This window comes from Tupaia chinensis, unplaced genomic scaffold (genome assembly GCF_000334495.1).
Source record: "Tupaia chinensis unplaced genomic scaffold, TupChi_1.0 Scaffold000101_1, whole genome shotgun sequence".
Lineage (NCBI taxonomy): Eukaryota > Metazoa > Chordata > Mammalia > Scandentia > Tupaiidae > Tupaia > Tupaia belangeri.
Window position 1 is genome coordinate 4595119 of NW_006159565.1, and position 22642 is coordinate 4617760.

Below are 22642 nucleotides of genomic sequence, written 5' to 3' on the forward strand. Positions count from 1 at the left end.
AGGGAGGGAGAGGGAGAAGGGAAGGGAAGGGAAGGGAAGGGAAGGGAAGAAGAAATCACCCTCCAAGAGAGATGGTCATGCTACAATCCCTTTTTATCCATTCTCTTCTCGGGATTTTGGGCACACATATATACACTCAGTGTTTCTCAAGCCACCAGGTCTAGGACGCAAACCACACAGTGGGCCATGTATGATTCAGCTGCTTTAATCTCAATACCACCTGCTAGCCCTGTGTATTCATTCTCGTATTCCTTCATTGACACACTCTCATTCAGATTTATCTGATGCCTACTAATAGGTCAGGCACCATCATATTTACTGAAGACACAGGTTTTAACCATTATAAAGCCCTGCCCACACAGTGCTTGCATTCTAGACAGGGGAGACCAAAAATAAACAAGTAAATATGGGTTTAGCCACTGGTGAGAGCTCTCTAAAAAATGAAGCAGGAAGTGGGCAGAGGAGTGAGGTCATGCAGGCTCAAAGAGTATATCAGAGAAAGTGACATTAGAGAAGAGGACTGGTGTTGAGCAGGAGTTTGTGTGGCTTCCTACGTGACAGTAGGGAACCTGGGTCTTATTCTGAGTGAAATGGAAAGTACTTGAAAGTTTTAAGAACTGAGGAGTGACATGAATTGATTCATTATCAAATAAATGTCATAATGAATTGACCCTAGGGAGGCAAGGAAGGAAGCCAAATGGCCAGATTGGAGGTGAAGATACAGTCCAGGCTAGAGATGCCAAGGTTGGTATAAGATTGACAAGGGTCGACATGGATCCTGAACTTTAGCTGTGAACCAGTGCTTTCAAAGACTTGAAATGAATATTTTTATGCTGAGACTTCTTCCTCACTTATTTCTAGAAAGGCACAAACCCAGGCCCATCTCCACATAAATCCTGAACTTCAGCTGAGAACTAGTGCTTTCAGAGACTCAAAATGAAGATTTTCTGCTGAGACTTCTTCCTCACTCATTTCTTGTGGGTAGTGTTACCTCTTTGTCTCCAGTTCTCTCTGTCTCTCTATGCCTCCCTGAGTCTTTTCATTTTTAATTTTTTTTTAAAGTAAGTATTCTTTAAAGGGACTTTCAAGCCCCTTTATTGTGTTAATGGGTGCTTCTCCCCATCTGTTTAGGAAAGGCACAAACCCAGGCCCACCCTCACATGGATCCTGAACTTCAGCTGTGAAATAGTGTTTTCATGCAGTGCGCTTGTGCGTCGCATGGTTTTCAATTTTTGCATTTTAATATTAAAATCTATAGTTTTTTATTATCATTTTTTTCTTATTTTATGTTTTCTTCTTTCCTTTTCTTTAATTCTTTTCCTTTTTTTTAATCTTTACTCATTCAGCCTCTGCTTACTAAGTGTCAAGACAGGTCTAAGTGAACAGAATTTATACATCTGAATACATTTAGGATCAGAATATTCCTCTATTCCCACTGATTCTGATGCACAAAGAATGAGAATGGAATGGAACAGAGACTACAGATCACCTCCTCCTGCACGCCTCTGAACACTCCGACTTAACTTCAAGAATTAGAACAAACGCACCATCTATCTGATGATTAGAAATCACTACAGGGTCACAAGAAATATGGAAAAACAAGAAAATACCTCTCCTCCAAGGAAAAATAAGACCTCTTCATCCTCAAACAGTATGTTGAAATTCATGGAAATGCCTGATAAAGAATTTAGAATTTTCATGGTGACAAAGCTCACAGAGATTGAAGAGAAGAGAGACAATGAACTGCCAAAGAGGCAGGGGAAAGAATCTGATGAGCTTCAGGCAGTGAGAAAATTCTTGCAAGATCTAAAAGAGGAATTATATACTTTTAAAAAGAATCAAATGGACCTGTTAGAGATGAAGACTATAATACAGGAAGTCAAAACCTCCCTTGAAAGTATTCAAAGCAGACTAGATCACACTGATAATAGAATCTCAGTTGTAGAAGATAGAATTACTGGCCTAGAGAAATCCACCACGAAAACTGAGAAAATTGTCCAAAAACATGAGAATACTATACAAGAAATACTAGATACCATCAAACATCCAAACATCCAGATAATTGGTATCATAGAAGGCCAAGAGACTCATAAGGGCATTGACAATCTGTTCCATGAAATCCTGGAAGAAGTTTCTAAACCTAGAGAAGCATTCAAAGATCTAGTCCCAAGAAATACAAAGGACCTCCAATAGAATCAACCCAAGAAAATGTTTTCCAAACCACATTATAGCCAGATTGAGCAAAACCACAGACAAAGACAAGATACTAAGGTTGGCAAGAGAGAAATGGCAAGTTACCTACAAAGGATACCCCATCAGGCTGAGAGCGGATCTCTCATTGGAAACAATGCAAGTGGGGAAAGAATGGGAAAATATATTCAAAGTGTTAAGGGAAAAGTAATTTCAACCAAGGATTCTGTACCCGGCAAGATTATCCTTCATATGGCAAAAAAAGACAAGAACATTCTCAGATAAACAAAACCTGGAAGAATTTACCAACACCACACCAGATCTCCAAGAAGTTCTCAAGGGAGTGCTATACCAGGAAAATTAAATATAGACACACAGAAATAAGAGTTCAAAAACTAAGAAAATGGCCAACTTAATCATGCGGACAAGTCTGGAGTTGAATATTATATCCCAGAATTTAATTGGAAAAATTGAAACCAAACAAAAGATAATGTACATGAAACTAAACTGGTCAGATAGAATTTTATGACTTTTGACTAAAAGGTTGTTGTTTTTTTTCTTGGCTTTGTTTTCTGGTTTTAAGATTTTTTGTCTTGTCTTGAGCTGCCAATAGGTTCATGTACCTACTATTTGAACAGAATCCCAACTTGTTTCTGGCTTTAAGTTTTAAGCATATTTCCTTAGCATTTCTTTATTAAATTTAAATCTTTTCTTGAAATTGAAAAATATAGTAGAAAATACGTAATTAATGACCATAGTAAACTATATAGCATCAGCTAGGTGCTACCTTATAGTATATTCATTTTACTCTGAGTTTCATGCCTTAAGTCAGACATGTATTTATAGATGTGTATATATCAGCAGAGCTTGCTATTGAAAGTAGTTAAGATTATTTCAGAAATTTTGTGAATCAATAAAATGTGGGAGAAAAGGGGAATGGAAAACAACTGTGGACACCTGAGATATTGTAGGAGAAGCATGGGAAATGGCAGAGGGTGAGAAATAGGGAGAAAAAATATATATATATATATTTATATATATGTGTGTATATATTATATATGTGTATATATAACATGTGTATATTTATATATGTGTATATATATGTATATATATTATATATGTGTATGTATATATATGTACATATTATATGTGTGTATATATACATATATATGTATATGAAACTAGAAATGGAAAATTATTGATGATAACATGCATGATTAAGCTACTATGCAGTATCTTCTGGATGGGAAATTATATTTTGTATGCTATGACAATGCTCAGTGAATAAATGTAAATTAATTAATAAAAAAATATTGATAAGGGTCAACAAGAGAGAGTTAAACCTGGGGATAAATTTTGTAAAAACAGAAGACAGAACCTATTCATGAATTAGATATGGAGAGCATGCAATTAAGAGAAGACAAAGATAACAGAGTTGTGAAGCTAAGCAAATGGAAGGTGTCTATGAAATAGAAGGAGGAAAAGCAAAGCAGGGAAGAGTTGATCAAAAGTTGGCAATGCCTATTAAATATCTGAGTCTTCATTCTGTGATGATTCTACAATGAATATTTTATGCTACTTTTGTCTGAAACTTTGAGAACTGGAAGATTGAGTATGAAGTGTCTCTAGCATTTACAACTGAGGTATAAACATTTGTGTAACAAAATAAAGATGGACACAAATTATTTGCTACTCCTCTTACTAAGAAGTCAAATTTTACTCTTTTTCTTTGTATCCAGGCTGCTCTCTGTGACTTGCTTGACCAATGCAATGTGGTGGAATTGATGTTCTTGGAGGTATAAGCGAAACAAAGTCTTGCAACTTCCAGCAATCCCAGCTAACTCTGGAAGCCCTGAACTACCTTGGAAGTAAACCAGCTACCAAGATCACTTTCAGGAATACCATACGCAGATACTCCATTCCAGAGTCCCAGCTAAGCTCAGCCTCCTGGCCACCCTAATCGAGATACCAGACGCATGCCTGAAACTATGCTGGCCCTCTTCTAGACTAATACTAGCAAGTGACTTCGATTAATGCACATGAAACAGAGAACTGCTCAGGTAAACCCTTTCTGAATTCTTGACCTAGGAAATCATTTAGATATGAGCTTGTCGTCTTAAGCCATCAAGACTGGTGATTGGTACTTACATGGTAATATATTATTAGAAGCATCAGAATCATGAATCTGGTGGAATGGTGATCTCTGGCATTTGGGGCTACCCTGAAATATTGCACTTAATTTAGAATCAACCAACTTCAAAAATCTTCCTCCCCAATCCCAATTCTAGTTTTTATTGCCTGGGAATAAGGAAAGATTATAGCTCCTTTTTTTTGTTTTTTTATAAACAGAGAATATCAGCCTCACCTGTGTCATTTATCTCCTGTTTGGGAGGGTAATATATGGTGCTTTTTTTTTTTCTATTATTAAGCTTTGAGTTGGGTTTTTTATTTAACAAGCTGGTCTCTGAAGAGTCAGTTTCATATTTCTTTTCTGTGACTCATTTAATAGAAAAATAGGAAGAGGTACACAGGAATATTTTGCCCATCTCAAAATCACTCATTTTACCCATTGCTTCCTGAAGTGACTCATTTAACATTGCAAACAAATACAGTGAAACTTTTTATGAGCCAGCATTGGGGGTACTTGAATACAAATAAAAGGGCTCCCTACTCCTCAATCTACCAAAACAAGTTAAAAGTTCTTTCCCTTTTCACTTTCTCAGATTTTAGGTCATTTTCAATTTGTAGACAAAATTAGATCTTTAGAATTTAATAGGGTTTTTAGTTCATTTTCCATTTTTCTTAATATATTGGAAGTAAAAGGAATAGAACTAACAACAACAAAATAAGTTATAATTATAATATTATACAAAAGTTTTTCTTTACCTTAGCCTCACAAGCGAAAGCATTATTATCCCCACATGACAGCTCTCAGTTTTGAGAGGGTTTAAATTCTTACCCCAGGTAATACATAAGTGACAAGACCCCAGAGCTCTGTGACTCCGATGTTTAGATTTTTATCACTGCACTATGATAACTCTCAATTCCTGAAGAAAGATTGAACACCAAAACTTAAGGAGGATATTTATTTATTTATTTATTTATTTATTTATTTATTTATTTATTTATTTATTTATTTATTTATTTATTTATTTATTTATTTATTTATTTATTTATTTATTTATTTATTTATTTATTTATTTATTTATTTATTTATTTATTTATTTATTTATTTATTTATTTATTTATTTATTTATTTATTTATTTATTTATTTATTTATTTATTTATTTATTTATTTATTTATTTATTTATTTATTTATTTATTTATTTATTTATTTATTTATTTATTTATTTATTTATTTATTTATTTATTTATTTATTTATTTATTTATTTATTTATTTATTTAGGGGGGTAGTTTGTTGGATGATGGTATCTTCTCTGATTTTCAGATAAAACCCAAACTGTATACCTCTCTCTCTTCTAGGTGGCTAGGTGAGATATTCATGCACATTCTTTCCCCATTGGTAGAATTTACTGTAGTGTATTATAAATATTGGCCTATTTCCCATGTCTGTCTCTCTCATTCTTGTAAGCATCTCATTAGTTCACTGTCATATTAAGTATTCTATCACTAGTACATGTTACAGAAGAAGTGATTGTTGAATGTTTTAGAATGAATGCATAAATCTTTCAATAACTCATTTTTCCCTTAGGGCAGTGATTGGTGGGAAAGATACACTCATGAATCAGCACCCTGGAAAAGAGAACACTGAATATCTAGTCCATCTCTCATATAGGAAAACCCTAAACATTTGAAACTTCAGCCTCAGAAAATACTGACTCTTCAAGTTTAACTCAATTCCATGATCAAGTACAGATACTCGCTCTATGTTAGGCTTCCATGATCAAATCAGGATGACACAATCAATGCCATGTCACTGAGCTCTTAAATGCTGATGCTCCCCCTGGCCCGCTTCTCTTGTCTAACTATACTTTCTCTAGTGATCTCATCCAATCCCATGGAGTAAATGCCATTTATATACTGAGAACTTTCGAATGTACATTCTGAGCATAAGCTTCTTTTCCAGGTTCTTTACTCTTATATCCAAGTGATTATATGGAAGAATGTCCAAACAACTTACAATGGGCATATGATGAAGTGAGAGATGAATGCCAAATCAGAGGGAAAATGCAGATAAAAGATAACTTCCTAAAGGAAAATAGAGTTTCGAATACAGGACTTCAAAATGCTGAAGAAGGAATAGGATGGTGCTGTAGGACCAGAGAACCACAGGTGCAAAATAGGCCAACCTGCTTGTAGTTTAGGCAACTAGTGAGCACAATAAAGTATTGGTAAGTATGACTGTATTTTTCTTCCCTCATCTTTCAGTTTGCATTCCCATTGATTTCCCTTATGTTCCTTTGCCATAGCCCTTCAGCCCTCTCAGCAGTCCAGTTCTGTTTACCACAAGATATCCTTCAGTTCACTCTATCCTTCCTCCTGATATCTGTTGGAACTCTCTTAAATCTGGTTAAAATTGCCACTTTATTGCAAAAAAATCTGGGGTGGATCTTGACTGCCTACAAAAAACTTTAACTTCTTTTGTCAAACATTTTGTCTCTATTCCTCTCTAGCCTCATATCCTACTACTTCACCAAAGATCCCTACCCAGTCTGCAGTGGGAGATGAGCAGCCTCCAACAATGAGCACCTGGTTCCTGCAGTCCCAGAGATGGAAGGTAAGAACTGCTGCCTGACCTGTGTTTTTCCACTCCCAACCATCAGCCACAGGGAAGCAAAGGCCATCTGGCCCAAGATGATCACTAAAGACTCAAGCAGTTTGCAGTGGGGAAAGAATTGGACTACTATCTTATGTTCTACCAGCCCAGCTCACCTCCAACCGCATTGGAAGTAAAGGGATTTGGGTATCCAGGAACCAGGCACCTGAAAACAGTGAAACTTTAGAAGGATTCTCTCCCCTACCCCCAGAAATAAAAGAGAAATTCTCCTCTGAAAATCTGAATCCCAAACTCTCATTGTAGATACCATAATCCCACCCATGGTAAAGAAGGGAAATTGGCACAGAGTTAACTGACAGTGTAGGTAAGGGCTCTAGTACATAGCTACAGAAACCTACTCCAAAGAAGAAAGAAGTGAGTATATCAGAAAATGTCATAAAAATGATTCAAAATTTACATCATAACAAAACTCAGTGAGATAGAAGAGTAAACAAACAAACAATTCCAAGAGATGAGAAAATCTTTCCATTATGTGAAGGAGGAACTCTCTAGAGATAGACACCCTGGAAAAAAAAGGCTGAAGTTCTAGAGATAAAGAGTATGATGCAGGAAATAAAAAATCTCCTTCTAAAGTAATAACAGCGTATCAGACCACTCAGAAGAAAGAATCTCTGACCTTGAAGATAGAGCCTCTGATTTAGTCCATGAAACAAAAAAAGAAAGAAAGAAAGAAAGAAAGAAAGAAAGAAAGAAAGAAAGAAAGAAAGAAAGACCATTAAGAATGTAGACAACATGAGACCAGCAGTTGGTGTAATGGCTATGTTGTTGGACTCTCATGTAGTTGACTGCAGTTTGAGTCCCAGGCCCGGTGACTTAAATTCACACCAGGCGCATGTGTGTGCATGCCCAAGATCCCGAGAGGAGAATGGAGGAAAAAGGATTGCAGCGTGACCATCCCCCCTGGAGGGTGATTTCTTGCTTTCTGTCTCTTTGTCTCTTTTTCTTTCTCTGTTTTTCTGGCAAGTGCATGCGCCCTATAGCATAAACCTCTTAAAAAAAAAAAAAAAAAAGAATGTGGACAACATACAAGAAATTCTAGACATCATTATACAGTTAAATATCTAGTTAATAGATATTCCAGAAGGCAAAGAGACATATAAAGGATAAAAAAAAGGCATAGAAAAATATCTTTCATGATATATTAGCTGAAAACTTTCCACATTTAGAGAGATATCTGGACACCCAAATTCAGGAAATACAAAGGACACCAAGAAGATTTAACATAAGAAGATCCTCTCCAAAGCATATCATAGCCAAATTGGTAAAAATAAAAGACAACAACAATATTCTAAAAATGGCAAGAGAGAAACACCAATTTACTTACAAAGATTACCCTATTAAACTAACAGTGGACCTCTCAACTGAAACAATGCAGGCAAGGAATGAATGAGAAGATATTTAAAACTCTGAAAACAGAACAATTTCAGTAAAGAGTATTATACCCAGCAAGGTTATCTTTCAAATAAAAGAAGAAATAAAATCATTTCCAGATAAACAAAAACTGAAAGAATTCACCAAAATTGACCAGCTCCTCAGGAAATACTTAAGGAAATACCTGGAAAATTAAAAGGAAATGAATAGAAATAAGAGAACACAAAACAACTAGGGGAAAAAAAGAGAGCACCAAAATGACAGGGATAAGTACACACATATCAATGATAACATTGAATGAAATGGGTTAAATTCCCCAACTAAAAGGCATTTATTGACTTGATGTATAAAAAAAACAAGATCCTTCTATGTTGCTTGCAAGAAACACATCTCATTGACAAAGATACACATAGACTAAAAATCTTGGAACATAATATTTGTAGTTTCATCAGTTTGTTAAGGAAGAATGTACTTTGAACCCAGTTTTCAGTAATCAAAAACTATGGAAGCTTTTTAATGCATAAACTGAATGATCACTATAATGAATGGATGTCACCTTATTACAGAAGTATATACTACCTATTTCCCACCTTCGGTTTCTCAGAAGAGAAAAAGGGTTATTTAAAGTGTTAAATTTTTGGCTAGGAGTTTCAATACTGTACTGAAAAGGAGTGGAGAAAGTGGGCTTCCTTGTCTTGTATCAGTTTTTAGTGGAAAAACTTTCAGCTTTTCCCCATTCGAGATGATGTTAGCTATGGGTTTTGTTTGTTTGTTTGTTTGTGGGGTTTCTTTGGAGAGGTTTTAGCTATAGGGCACAAGCACTCACCAGAAATACAGAGACAGAGAGACAGAAAGTGAGAATCACTCCCTGGGAGGAGGACCAAACCACAATGCCTTCTCCATTCTCCTCTTGGGATCTTAGACACGCATGCACACACACCCAGTGTGAGTTTAAGCCACTGGGTCTGAGACTCAAACCTCAGTTAACTACATGAGAGTCCAGTGACATAGCCATTATGCCAACTGCTGGTCCCACGATGGGTTTTTCATAGATAGCTTTTATTGTGTTGAGAAATGACCCTTCTATGCTGATTTTGTTGAGAGTCTTGATCATGGAGGAATGTTGTATCTTATCAAATGCTTTTTTTTATCAAATGCTTTTTCTGCATCAATTGATATGACTATATGGTCTTTATCTTTCTTCCTGTTAATATGGTGTATTGCATTTATGGTTTTGCATATGTTAAACCAACCTTGCATTCCTGAAATAAAGCCTACCTGATCATGATGTATAATCTTTTTTATAAGTTGTTGAATACAATTTGGTAGTATCTTATTGAGAATCTTTGTGTCTATATTCATCAGAGATATTGGTCTATAGTTTTCCTTCCTTGTCCTGTCCTTTTCTTTTTTAAGGATAAGGAAATGGAGGCTTCATAGAATGAATTTGGGGGAGTTCCACCCTTTTGGATCATTAGAAATAACTTGAGCAGAATGGGGGTTAACTCTTCTTTAAAATTTTGTAGAATTCAGAGGTGAAGCCATGGCTTTTCTTTGTTGGGAGGTTGTTTATTACTGATTCAGTCTTCTGGCTTGTTATAGGCCTATTCAGACTTTCAATAGCCTCCTGACTCAATCTTGGTAGATTATATGTGTCCAGAAATGTGTCCATCTCATCCAAATAGTTGTTCATAGTATCCTCTAATGATGTTTTGTATTTCTATAGTACTGGAAGTCCTCAAAAATGCAATCAGGAAAGAGAATAAAATAAAATGCATTCAAATAGAAAAGAACAGGTGAAATTATCTTTATGTGCAGATGACATGGTTACATAAATAGAAGACCCAATAGTATCCATGAAAAAATTCCTAGAAGTAATAAATGAATACAGTAAAGTTGCAGGATACAAGATCAACATACAGGAATCTGTAACATTTCTATATATGAACAGCAGGCAGATTAAGATAGAACTGAAAAAAGTAATTCCATTTACAATAGCCACAAAAAGTATAAGATACCTAGGAATAAATCTAACCAAAGAAGTTAAAGACCTCCACAAAGAAAACTACGAGAAGCTAAAAAAAGAAATTGAAAATGACACTAAAAACTGGAAGAATATCCCATGTTCCTGGATTGGAAGAATTAATATAATCAAAATGGCAATATACAAATTCATCTACATATTTAACACAATCCTAATCAAAGTGCCAGAGACATTGTTCACAGATCTAGAAGAGACAATCATAAAATTTGTCTGGAATCATAAAAGACCTCATATTGCCAAAGCAACAGACAGGTGGACCAATGGAACAGAATAGAGACTCCAAAAATAGAGTCCCAAACATATAGCCAACTGATTTTTGACAAGGGGTATCAGTCAATCTAGTAGGAAAAGGAAAACCTCTTTAGTAAATAGTGCTGAAAAACGGGATATCCACCTGCCAAAAGATGAAACTGAACCCCTACCTGTTACCATTGACAAAAATAAACTTAAAGTGGATCAAAGATCTAAACCTAAGACCTCAAACTATAAAACTACTGGTGGAAAATAATGTGAAATCTCTGGGAGACATTGGGGTAGACAAAGACTTCTTAAATAAGACCTCCAAAGCACAGCCAATAATCCCAAAAAATAGACAAATGGGATTATATCACATTAAGAAGTTTCTGCATGGCAAAAGACACAGTAATTAGTGTGAATTGACAGCCTTCAGAACAAGAAAATGTTTTTGTAAACTATGCATCAGATAAGGAATTGATAACCAGAATACACAGGGAACTCGAGCAGCTTTCCCAAAAAAAGAGGATCAACCCTATTAAAAGATGGGAGAATGAGTTGGAAAAAACACTCTCTAAGGAAGACATATAAATAACCAAAAGGCATATGAAAAAATATTCAACATCCCTCATTATAAGGGAGATGCAGATCAAAACCACAATGAGATACCACCTAACCCCAATCAGAATGACTAAGATTCAAAAAGAAAAAATGATAAATGCTGGCAGGGGTGTGGTGAAAGGGGAACTCGCCTACACTGCTGGTGGGAATGTAAATTGGTCCAGCCACTGTGGAAAATAATATGGAGATTTCTCAAAGGTCTACAAATAGAACTACCATATGATCCAACAATCCCACTCCTTGGTATCTACCCAAAGGACAGAAGAATCCTTAGTTGGAAAAGTGCCTGCACATTGATGTTTATTGAAGCATTATTCACAATTGCTAAGACATGGAACAAACCTAAATGCCCATGAACAGAGGAATGGTTTGACAAAGTGTGGCACATATATTCTATGGAATACTACTCAGCCATAAAAAGCACGATCCTGCCTTTTGACAGAAAGAGGATGAATATAGAAGATTTACTGCTGAGTGAAGCAAGCCAGGCTTTGAAGGAAAGACACTGTATGTCTCTACTTAATATATACCAAGTGTCCACATTCTATGGTTGAAATTGAATGACTAGAGGACGTAGAAACATAGAAAATGGCTATAAATACCAGATACAATATGAGAAAAGGGTGGGAGAAGGAGAAGAATCTGAGGAAAGACATTAAGGAGAAAAATAGAGAGGCAAGGCATTTATGGGATAAAGAAATGGGTTATTATCTGTTGAATATATTCTCAACTGGACTGGTGAGAAATGTATACATGTTGGAATATTCACTTTGCAAGTTAAGTGACATATGTGATTGAATGTATTAAAGAAATTGAAATAAAAAATATATAAAAAAACATTCTGCATACCTCTATAAGACCTCTACCCATTTTCTCTCTTGACTTAACCAAAGTGTTAAGCATGACTGTCATAATTATTATGTTTTTCAGTAAACCAAGATTAAAAAAAAAAAAAACAAATGAGAGCTATGTAAGTAAAAGTGTCTACATGCTAAACACTTAGATTCAACTATTTTCCATGCAAGCAGGTTCATGTACAACTTTACCAATATTTGATAGATATCTCAACAGGTTTCATATTGCATTTATATATTTATTATTCTAACCATTATTCATTGTAGGAAACTAGATAACAGAAGAAAAGTCTAAAATGTTAAAAGTATCTGAGTCTTTCTTCAGAATGAATTTAAAGAAGGCTAAAATCAAGAACATTGTAAAGCCTATAAATCACCTAATCACTGATTTCATGATGTCTTCACTTTTAAAGATCTCTCTTCAATTTTCTCTTCAATTTTCTCATTTTTTTTTCTTTTTGAGGATTTCTTTCTTTTTTTTTTTTTTTTTTGCGAGGTTTTTGCTATAGGGCACGTGCGCTCGCCAGACAGACAGAGAGAGACAGAGAGATAGAAAGCAGGAAATCACCCCCCAGGGGGGATGGCCACGCCGCAATCCCTTCTCCTCCATTCTCCTCTCGGGATCTTGGGCACGTACGCACACGCGCCCGGCGTGAGTTTAAGCCACCGGGTCCGGGACTCGAACTGCGGTCGACTACGTGGGAGTCCAGCGACATAGCCATTACGCTAACTGCTGGTCCCGAGGATTTATTTCTTTATTCACAGTACAATATTGATCTTACAAGAACTCACCGTGAGTGACTAAAGATTTTCTGTCTCTGTTTTTTCTTTTTTTAAAGAATTACTTTATTTGGAACCAGCAGTTAGCATAATGGCTATGTCGCTGGACTCCCACGTAGTCGACCGCAGTTCGAGTCCCGGACCCGGTGGCTTAAACTCACGCCGGGCGCGTGTGCGTACGTGCCCAAGATCCCGAGAGGAGAATGGAGGAGAAGGGATTGCAGCGTGGCCATCCCCCCTGGGGGTTGATTTCTCGCTTTCTGTCTCTCCGTCTCTCTCTCTCTGTCTGGCGAGCGCACGCACCCTATAGCAAAAACCTCGCAAAAAAAAAAAAAAAAAAAAAAACCTGAATTACTTTATTTAACCTTTCTTTCCTTTCTTGACCAGAGAGAGAGAGAGACAGAGTGACAGAGATAGAGAAAGCCACCAAATCCAGGACTTGAACCGCGATCAGCCACATGGCACGTGGGAGTCCACCACCTTTAACTACCATACTACCTGCTACTCCATCTTTTTCTAATGAGCTCCATCTTTTTCTCTATGTGCAATTTTATTTACCTGTAGCTGGCCCAATTATTGATACCACAGATCTTTTCAGTTACACACTCTTATCTCCTACAATCCCTTACATGAAAATTACAAATTCTTTCTTCATTGGCTATGTTAAAATTATTTTGTTTTCAAAGATCCATCCTCATTAATTTATGAGATGTTTTGTTGTCTGATTGTTAGCTACTTTGTTTTTCTTTAGAACTGTATTTCACAGTAAAGAATATCAATGACAGTTTAATATATGCTTCCAAAATAACCCATAGAACAAATTTCGAATGTGCACAATATAATGTAATGTTATATGTTAAACATCGTGAGTATGTTTATATCCTAATCATACCGAACCCTACAAAGACATGTAATGAATATATGCACATCAGGGACCAGCAGTTAGTATAATGGCTATGTCACTGAACTTCCATGTAGTCAACCGTGGTTCAAGTCCCAGACCTGGTGGCTTAAACTCACACCAGGCGCGTGTGCATGCATGCCCAAGATCCCGAGAGGAGAATGGAGGAGAAGGGATTGTGGTATGGCCATCCCCCCTAGGGGGTGATGAATATGTGTTTGTGAATATATATATATATATACACACACACACACATATATATATATTCAGATGTGTGTGAATATATATATATATATATATATATTCATGCACACACATCAGAAATTACAATAAAAATTTTTTTTGAAAAAAAGAAAAGCATGGCATGTGAGATGACATTTAAGCTTTGATCCTTGATGACCAGATGCATGATTAAGTCACTGCTCCAGGTATGGTAGCAAGATGCCCTTTATCAGGAATGTCCTGAGAAAATTATGTATCATGGTCTTCATTGCTGTGTTTTATTCCTTCATGAGGAAAGTTGCCAATTACATCTTAATATAAACTGTGGCAGAAAATCTTGAGACATAGCTTCTCTGTTCTACTCCCATACTCACATAAAACTTATATGTTATATAATTACAGCATCATATAACCTTGTAAATTTCAGGTCTTGTCCCCAAGAGCACTGAGTGCACTATTTTTGGAATCTAAGACACTATCCCTGTATCCCTTTCAGATCTATGCTAGGTTGAACCTATCAGTCCTGTCTTGCTTTGGCTTTTATTTCTGAGTCTCTGTCACACTTTCTTGTCCATGGATTTTAGTCAGTCATCTAGTCCACTGTAATGTGGTGTTCCAATCTGGGGTTCAAAAAGCCATCATTTCCTTCTATGTCCCTTTTGTGACTCTAAACTTCACACTGCTGCGTAGCTCTGCATACTAAGAGGTAAAGCAGATTTTTTTTTTCAAAATAAAAAATTATAAAAGTTAGCCAAGAACTATGACATTTTTCCTATCCTCCTTAAAAAAAAAGTTTCAAAATTATTTGACCTCTCTACCTACATAGAGAATAACAGCAGAAAGTCAAAAGCATGTCTACACCTCTAGCTACTACAGTAGATGGGTGTCACGGCAGAATCCTGTCAAAATCCTGAGGATCCTGAGGATCCATTAAAAGGCAATATCCCTGGATTCAATTCAGTTAGGAATACATCAAGCCTAATAACTCTATAGAGTTCTTAGTGGACCCAGAAATTACTTCCAGGGATAGTTCCATTGGTATCAGAAGAAATTCCCCTCCTTAGGGCTAATTCTATCCAACATAAACGCTCTAATCTGTTTCCTAATCTTCCAACTTCCAGGGTGATCCACTGCCATCCTTCTACCTATTTTCCTCATCAAAGATACCCATGCATCACCACGTTCATTGGGGAAGATAGGGCATACTGAAATCTGCCCCTTCCAGAGATTCATAGACTCAGATATTTCTCAATACATAAGGCAAGAAATATGGCCACTGACTAGGAATAAGCTGGACTTCTGAACTTTTTCCTTTTGCTCTCAATAGATAGAAAAGTCAACCAGTATTCTCAAGTTTAAGTTAATAAATGGCAGAGCTTGGATTCAAGCCCTAGCCTGTCTACCATACCATTCTACCTCACTATTGTGTCTGTTGGCTCCGTGTTCTGTATTCTAACACCATGTAGGTATATGATGAAAGGTTACCAAATGAACAAAAGAATGACCATAAATCAAATTCCCTTGCTTTATTACTTAATGTAGCCCTGTTATGTGAGTTGACAGCAAAACCAAGAATAAGGTCTGTGGATGATGCTTCTGATATAAAAAAGAACAAAAACAAACAAACAAAAAAACGAGTATATACAGACAACTTGGAATCTAACAATGACTTGGAGGATGATAAATGATAGCTTTAGGATTTTGAGTCAAGTCCTAATCTCTGAAGGAAATTCATGACTCCATTGGGCTTTGAATTCATCACCTAGATGATTAGAACCATTTTTATAGGTTCAGGAGTTCTATCAATCTTAAACGTTGAAGTTCTCAATTAACTGGGATTTTCTGTGGCAATCCACTGTGATGTAAAAGAGCAAACAGGTAGGTTTGAATACTCATATCTATAATTTTGCTAAAACAGCCATACATCCAAAGTCTCATAGATAATTTGCAAGTTGTACCATACTGAAGCTACTCTGCTCCAATTGCATGAGCATTGTTATACCATCACAGTGTTCAGAATGCTACCAGGTCAGTTTGCAGTCACCTTTTCAGAAGGTTGAAATCTCGACGGGGTAGAATCCATGGAAGAGACAGTTTGTGGTATTGCCATGACACAGACAATATCTCACATATCTCACATGCTTTGTTGGAAACCAAGGTGTTTTTTTTTTTTTTTAACAATACCAAGGTACATGACGTAAAACATTATATTATGAAAATTGTTTTTCAACCTGTAATTCTATATAAGTACAAGCTAATAATAACAGCAGTAGCAAATATCAGGAAATTCAATTAACGGGAACACTCTCCACTCAAACATTTAGTTAATCAGGGTCTTTTTGAACTTTCTTAAATTGCCTTTTTTAATGAACTTCATTTTCAAACATGAGAGGCACTCATGTTGCAGTGTTTCAAGTCTAGTTTCCCTGAAAGCTGATCAATAGAAAGCATATGGATTAAACACACAGTTAATGGCTTGAAAATCATACATAAAGGGTGCTCACAAACAACCACACAGCTCGTGGTGTTGTTGGTAAACTATTAAGGAGTCAAATGATAGTTCAGCCTTTACTAACATGTAAAGCAAGCCCCTTTTACATCAGTATCTATAATAGTGTAAATATTAAATGACCCAAAAGTTCACTAATAAAAGACAGCTTAGGAAAAGTATGGTGCATCCTCTGATAATATATTATTTCACAAAGGAATTACAAATAATCATTATTAATGGAAAAGGGTGTCTATGACACAAAATAGAATATCAAACAATCATCAGCCTGATTATTCTACAAATACCTCTGTAAAACTACACATTATCCAACGCTATATAAATAAGAACAAAAAGTAAGCATAACATGGCCAGCCATAACATGAATTGGTATTAAGGGTGCTGGATCCCACATGGCCAGCTCTGTAGCTTTAAAAACATGCTGGACAAAGAACATTTGAAGGAGGGATACGAAGACAGCATTGTTGAGACAGGGAGGTAGTGTTGTTATGTTTTTATCAACTTGACCGGGAATAGATGTTCATATATTGAAATGATCACCTTACAAGCTAAATAATGTGATTGAATGTATTAAAAATGTAAATAAATAAGAAAACATGCTGGACAAAATTATGAAAGCAGAAATGGAGATGGGATTGTGGTGACCATACTCCATGGAAAGGGTAGGGAATACTTTCTCCTTGTCACTCACTCTCTCTCTCTCTCTCTCCCTCCCTGGTGAACACAAATACCTTCGGGGGGAAAAAAAAAGTCTTAAAAAGAGGAAGTGTAACAATATAAAAATAATTGATACTTTATGGAAGTATCTTATTTCCTTATTTAAAAAATATGTTTTCCAGGACCAGCAGATGGCATAATGGTTACGTCATTGGACTCCCAAATAGTTAACTATGGTTGAAGTCCACGACCCAGTGGCTTGCCAGGCATCTGTGTATATGTGTGCATGTGCCTAAAATCCCAAGAAGAAAACAGAGAAGAAACTGTGGTATGGTCATCCCCCCAAGCATGATTTCTCACTTTCTGTCTCTCTCTCTCTCTCTCTCTCTCTGAGTCTCTCTGGCGAGCATACATGCCCTATACCAGAAATCCCTCTTAAAAAAATAATAATAAATAAGTGCATTCTTTTATTTTATACTGTTATATTTACAAAACATTATATACAGGTGGGAAACAGAAAACTAACCATGTATAAAGAGGTATGCTCAAAGTCTATACCTTGAGTTCAGAGCTCTGGTTTGTAGAAATAAATGAACATAGTAAAAATTTTCATGAGCTTTAAGACCTCAGTCCTTTGTAGTTGGAAAGCCCAGGATAAAACTAAACACAGATGCCAACAAAATAGCCTACAATTATTTAAGGAAAATTCATACTGGGGCCAGCAGGTGGCATGGTGATTAAGGCGTTAGACCCCCACATGGCTGACTATGGTTCAAGTCTGGTACCCAGTGGCTTGAAACTCAGCAAGACACATGTGCATCTGTGCCTAAAATCCCAAGAGGAGAATGGAAGAAAAGGGATTGCAGTACGGCCATAACCCCACCCCCAGAGATGATATCTCACTTTCCCTCTCTCTGTTTCTTTCTTGTCAGCACATGTACCTCATGGCAAAAAAAAAGCACATGTCCCCCATGGAAAAAAAAAAAAAAAAAAAAAAAAAAAAAGAAAAGAAAAACTTGTATTCTTCCTTGCCTAAGGATAACAAAAATGTAAAGGAAACTATATAAAAAAATAAACAAAGAAACCTCTCATTTTTTAAACTTATTTTACATTCATTCACTATATATCATTACAGCATACAAAATGAATTTTCCCATCCAGAACACACTATATATTGGCTCAATCAATCCAAGATAGTATCTATGCATACTATCTTCAGATAATTTTCCATTTTGTGTTTGTTAAATATTTTACTTACTTCTTTTTACTCTTAATTCCCTCCATCTCACTCTCCACCATTTCCCACCCTCCTCCTACACTGTCTCTGGTATCCACAGTTGTTCTCCATGCCTTTATTATTCACAATTGTTAAGACATGGAACCAACCCAAATGTCCATGAAGAGATGAATGGATGGAAAAAGTGTGGTACATGGGAGACTGCAGGTGGTTTGGTGGTTAAGGGTGCTGGACTCCACATGGTCGGTCGACCGTGGTTCAAGACCCAGACCTGGTGGCTTGCTTTCTCTCTTGCTTTCTCTCTCTCCCCCTTTCTCTCTCTCCCCAACCCCAGTCAAATTAAAATAAATAAAGTTAAATAAAATAATTCTTTAAAAATTTTTAAAAAGAAAAATAAGAAAAAGTGTGGCACATACACACTATGGAATACTAAGTCATAAAATCCAATGAGACCCTAGCATTTGATAGAAAGTGGACAAATATGAAAGATTTACTGCCAAGTGAAACAAGTCAGACTAGTAAAGAGAGGCATTGTATGTCCCCACTTAATATATACTGAACGTCTGCACTCTACAGCAGAAACTGAAATATTGGATGGTATAAACTCTCATTTGTTAAACTTTTTTCCCTATCAAAGTTTCCAGAATGCATGCAGGGTTATGTAAGGAAAGATGCCCTTTCTGCGGGCTAAGTCCCACACAGCAGCAACTACCAGCCTCCTCAGTGCTTTGTGATAGATTAGTAAGAACAAGCAGAGAATCACCAAAGGACCAAAGAAAGTGCAGGCGTGTGACCAGTCCTTCAGACCCTATCAGCCTAAAATCCTCTAAGAGAAAAACATGAGAGGAATGTGACAGTAATGTAATCAGTACTCTGAGTCTTTCATTTATGGGACTTTATGAGCTGTTTTTCTTATTTCTAGTGTGTTTTTTTGTTTTGTTTTGTTTTCATTTCATTTTGTAATGTGAGACTCAGGTGGCCCAGAAAATTATTTCTCACTTTTTCTCTCTGTCTCTCTCTAACAAACTCATGCACCCTATGGCTAAATCCTAAATAAATAAATAAATAAATATCTCTGGAAAGGATCTGTCTCAGAACCCCCACCCCCTTCAAGCTCATGTTTGCCCTGGAGAGGAAACACTGCTTGGATCCTCTACAAGTCACTTCTCTCATTTCTACAGCAAAACTCAATGTCTGCTCCAGCAGTAAGGCTGAAATCAGTGCTTTGCTTTAATGGCTTCCCAGGAAGAGGCACTGTGGCAGGGTCTTTCCTTCCCTTTCAAACATAGCTGGATAGAAAGACCAATGTGACTTCAAATGTCTTCAGCTGGAAAAAAAAAAAGAGGATCAATTTGATCTTTTAAGAAAAATGTAGGTTACCCTTTATTTGCCAAATATTTTATTTCTTAGAAAGAGGGGTTAGCAGTCTTCAATTAAGAGGCTGCTGACTTGGATTGCCTTCAGGGATGATGAAAGCAGGCTACCAGGAGGAAGCAGACCTGTTTGGAGGGCTGAGCAGTAAGCAGTCCAGCTCTTACACAAAGCTTGGCACCTTTTTCTTTGTGCTCACAAAGGAAAGAAAGTACATATTGAGGGTGGTTTAGATTGTATACTTGTTAAACACATCCTAGCACTTTTTTTCCCTATGGAATACTATTTTTTATTCGTATATTTTTATTTTTAATTAATTAATTAATTTACATGTATTCATTGAGCATTGTCACAGCATACAAAATGTGATTTCCCCCCAGAATATACTGCATAGTAGCTTAATCATACATGTGATCATCAATAATTTATCATTTCTAGTTTGATATATACATTTTCCCCCTATTTCTCACCCTCTGCCATTTCCCACTCTCCTCCCATTTTATTGATTCACAAAATTTCTTAAATAACTATTTTCAATAGCAAGTTCATCTGGTATATACATATCTGTGAATACATGTCTGACTTTCGGCATGAAACTCTGAGTAGAATATACTATAAGGTACCACCTAGCTGATGCTATATAGCTTGCTACAGTCATTAATAGGAATTTTTAATATTTTTTTAATTTAAAGAAAAGTAGTTTTAGCTTTAATAAATCAAAGAAATAAATGCTAAGGAACTTTGCTTAAAACTTAAAGCCAGGAAACAAGTTAGGATTCTGTTCAGAGTAAGTACAAGAACCTATCAGCAGTTCAAGATGAGACAAAAATCTCTAAATACCAGAAAACAAAACCTAGAAGAAAATCAGCAATGTTTTGGTCAAAAGTCATAAAATTCTATTTCGCCAGTTCAGTCTCATGTACTTTATCTTCTGTTGTGGTTCCATCTTCCCAATTAAATTCTGGGATATAATATTCAACTCCAGACTTGTCCCTGTGATTAAGTTGGCCATTTTCTTAGTTTTTGAACTCTTATTTCTGTGTGTCTGTGTTTAATTTTCCTGGTATTGCACGCCCTTGAGAACTTCTTGGAGATCTGGTGTGGTGTTGGTAAATTCTTCCAGGTTTTGTTTATCTGAGAATGTTCTTGTCTTTTCTTCCTATATAAAGGATAATCTTGCCAGGTACAGAATCCTTGGTTGAAATTACTTTTCCCTTAACACTTTGAATATATTTTCCCATTCTTTCCTCACTTACATTGTTTCTGATGAGAGGTCTGCTGTTAGTCTGATGGAATACCTTTTGTAGATTACCTTGACATTTTTCTCTTGCCAATCTTAGTATCTTGTCTTTGTCATTTTGGTCAACCTGGCTATAATGTGTCTTGGAGAAAATCTTGGATTGATTCTATTTGGAGTTCTTTGTATTTCTTGGGACTGGATCTTTGAATGTCTCTCTAAGTTTGGAAAGTTTTCTTGCAGAATTTCATGGAATAGATTATCAATGCCCTTATGAGTCTCTTGACCTTCTATGATACCAATTATCCAGATATTTTGATGTTTGATGGTATCTAGTATTTCTTGTATGTTATTTTCATTTGGGGGCAATTTTCTCCACCTTTGTGGTGGATTTTTCTAGGCCAATGACTCTATATTCTACATCTGAGATTTTATTTTCTATATGATCTAATCTGCTTTTAATACTTTCAAGAGAGATTTTTACTTTCTGTATTATACCTTCATCTCTAACAGGTCCATTTGATTCTTTTTTAAAGTGTGTAATTCCTCTTTTAGATCTTGCAAGAATTTCCTCACCTCCTTGAACTCATCAGCTCCTTTCTCCTGCCTCTTCTGCAATTCATTGTCTCTCCTCTCAACCATCTCCGTTAGCTCTGTCACTAGGAATATTCTAAATTCTTTAACATTTCCATGAGTTTTATTGTACTGTCAGAGGATGAAGAGGAGTTATTCTTTTCCCTTGGAGGAGAGGTATTTTATTGCTTTCCCATATTTCTTGTGACCCTGCAGTGATTTCTAGTCATCTGGTGGATGGTATGTTTCTTTCTAATTCTTGAAGTTCAATCTGAATGATCAGAGGTGTGCAGGAGGAGGTGATCTGCAATCTCTCTTCTATTCTATTTTCACTCTTTGTGCATCAGATTCAATGGGTATAGAGGAATATTCTGACCCTAATTCTATTCAAATGTTTGGATCCTGTTCACTTGGACCTGTCTAGACACTTAGTGCCTAGAGGCTAATCCCACTGTCTGAACCCAAGCTTCAGAGTCTTTGTGATGGCCCCAAACAGCTAGCCAATAGGAACTCAACATCCTAACACTTTCTTCACTTGATGTGATCAGGAGCCCTGATTGTCTGAGTTCTATAGATAGCTGAGTTTGGAAAACATAACCTATTTGAAAAGAATCCCAAGTTATAGAATCTTAGTACTGAGATTTCCCTACCAACAAGTAAAGGGAAGGCTCTTCTAAATAATTAGAATCAATTAACCATGAAAACTTCTGCTTACTACCTCTGATGACTTCATTGCCTTATAATCTGCCCTACCTTGGACAGCTCTGATTTTCACAAATTCTTTTCCCTTTCCTTCATTATAATGTTTAAGACAAAAGATGAATATTAGAAAACACAGATAAGTAGAAGGAAAAAAACACTATTGCTATTTTAAGCACCATCTTATTAAACTTTATGGATATGTGTACATATACATACACATGCACGCACACACACACACTTTTTTCCCCTTTTCAGGGAAATGGTATCAGACCATAAAGACTGCTGTGGAGACTGGGAGTTTTTTCTAACACATACAGTATTATGACTATGTAATTACA

General features: G+C 36.2%; 1 pseudogene; it reads left to right on the forward strand.

Moving 5' to 3' along the window:
• LOC102483316 (THUMP domain-containing protein 3-like) overlaps nucleotides 1-22642 on the forward strand; it is a 131412-nt pseudogene that overhangs the window by 63473 nt on the left and 45297 nt on the right.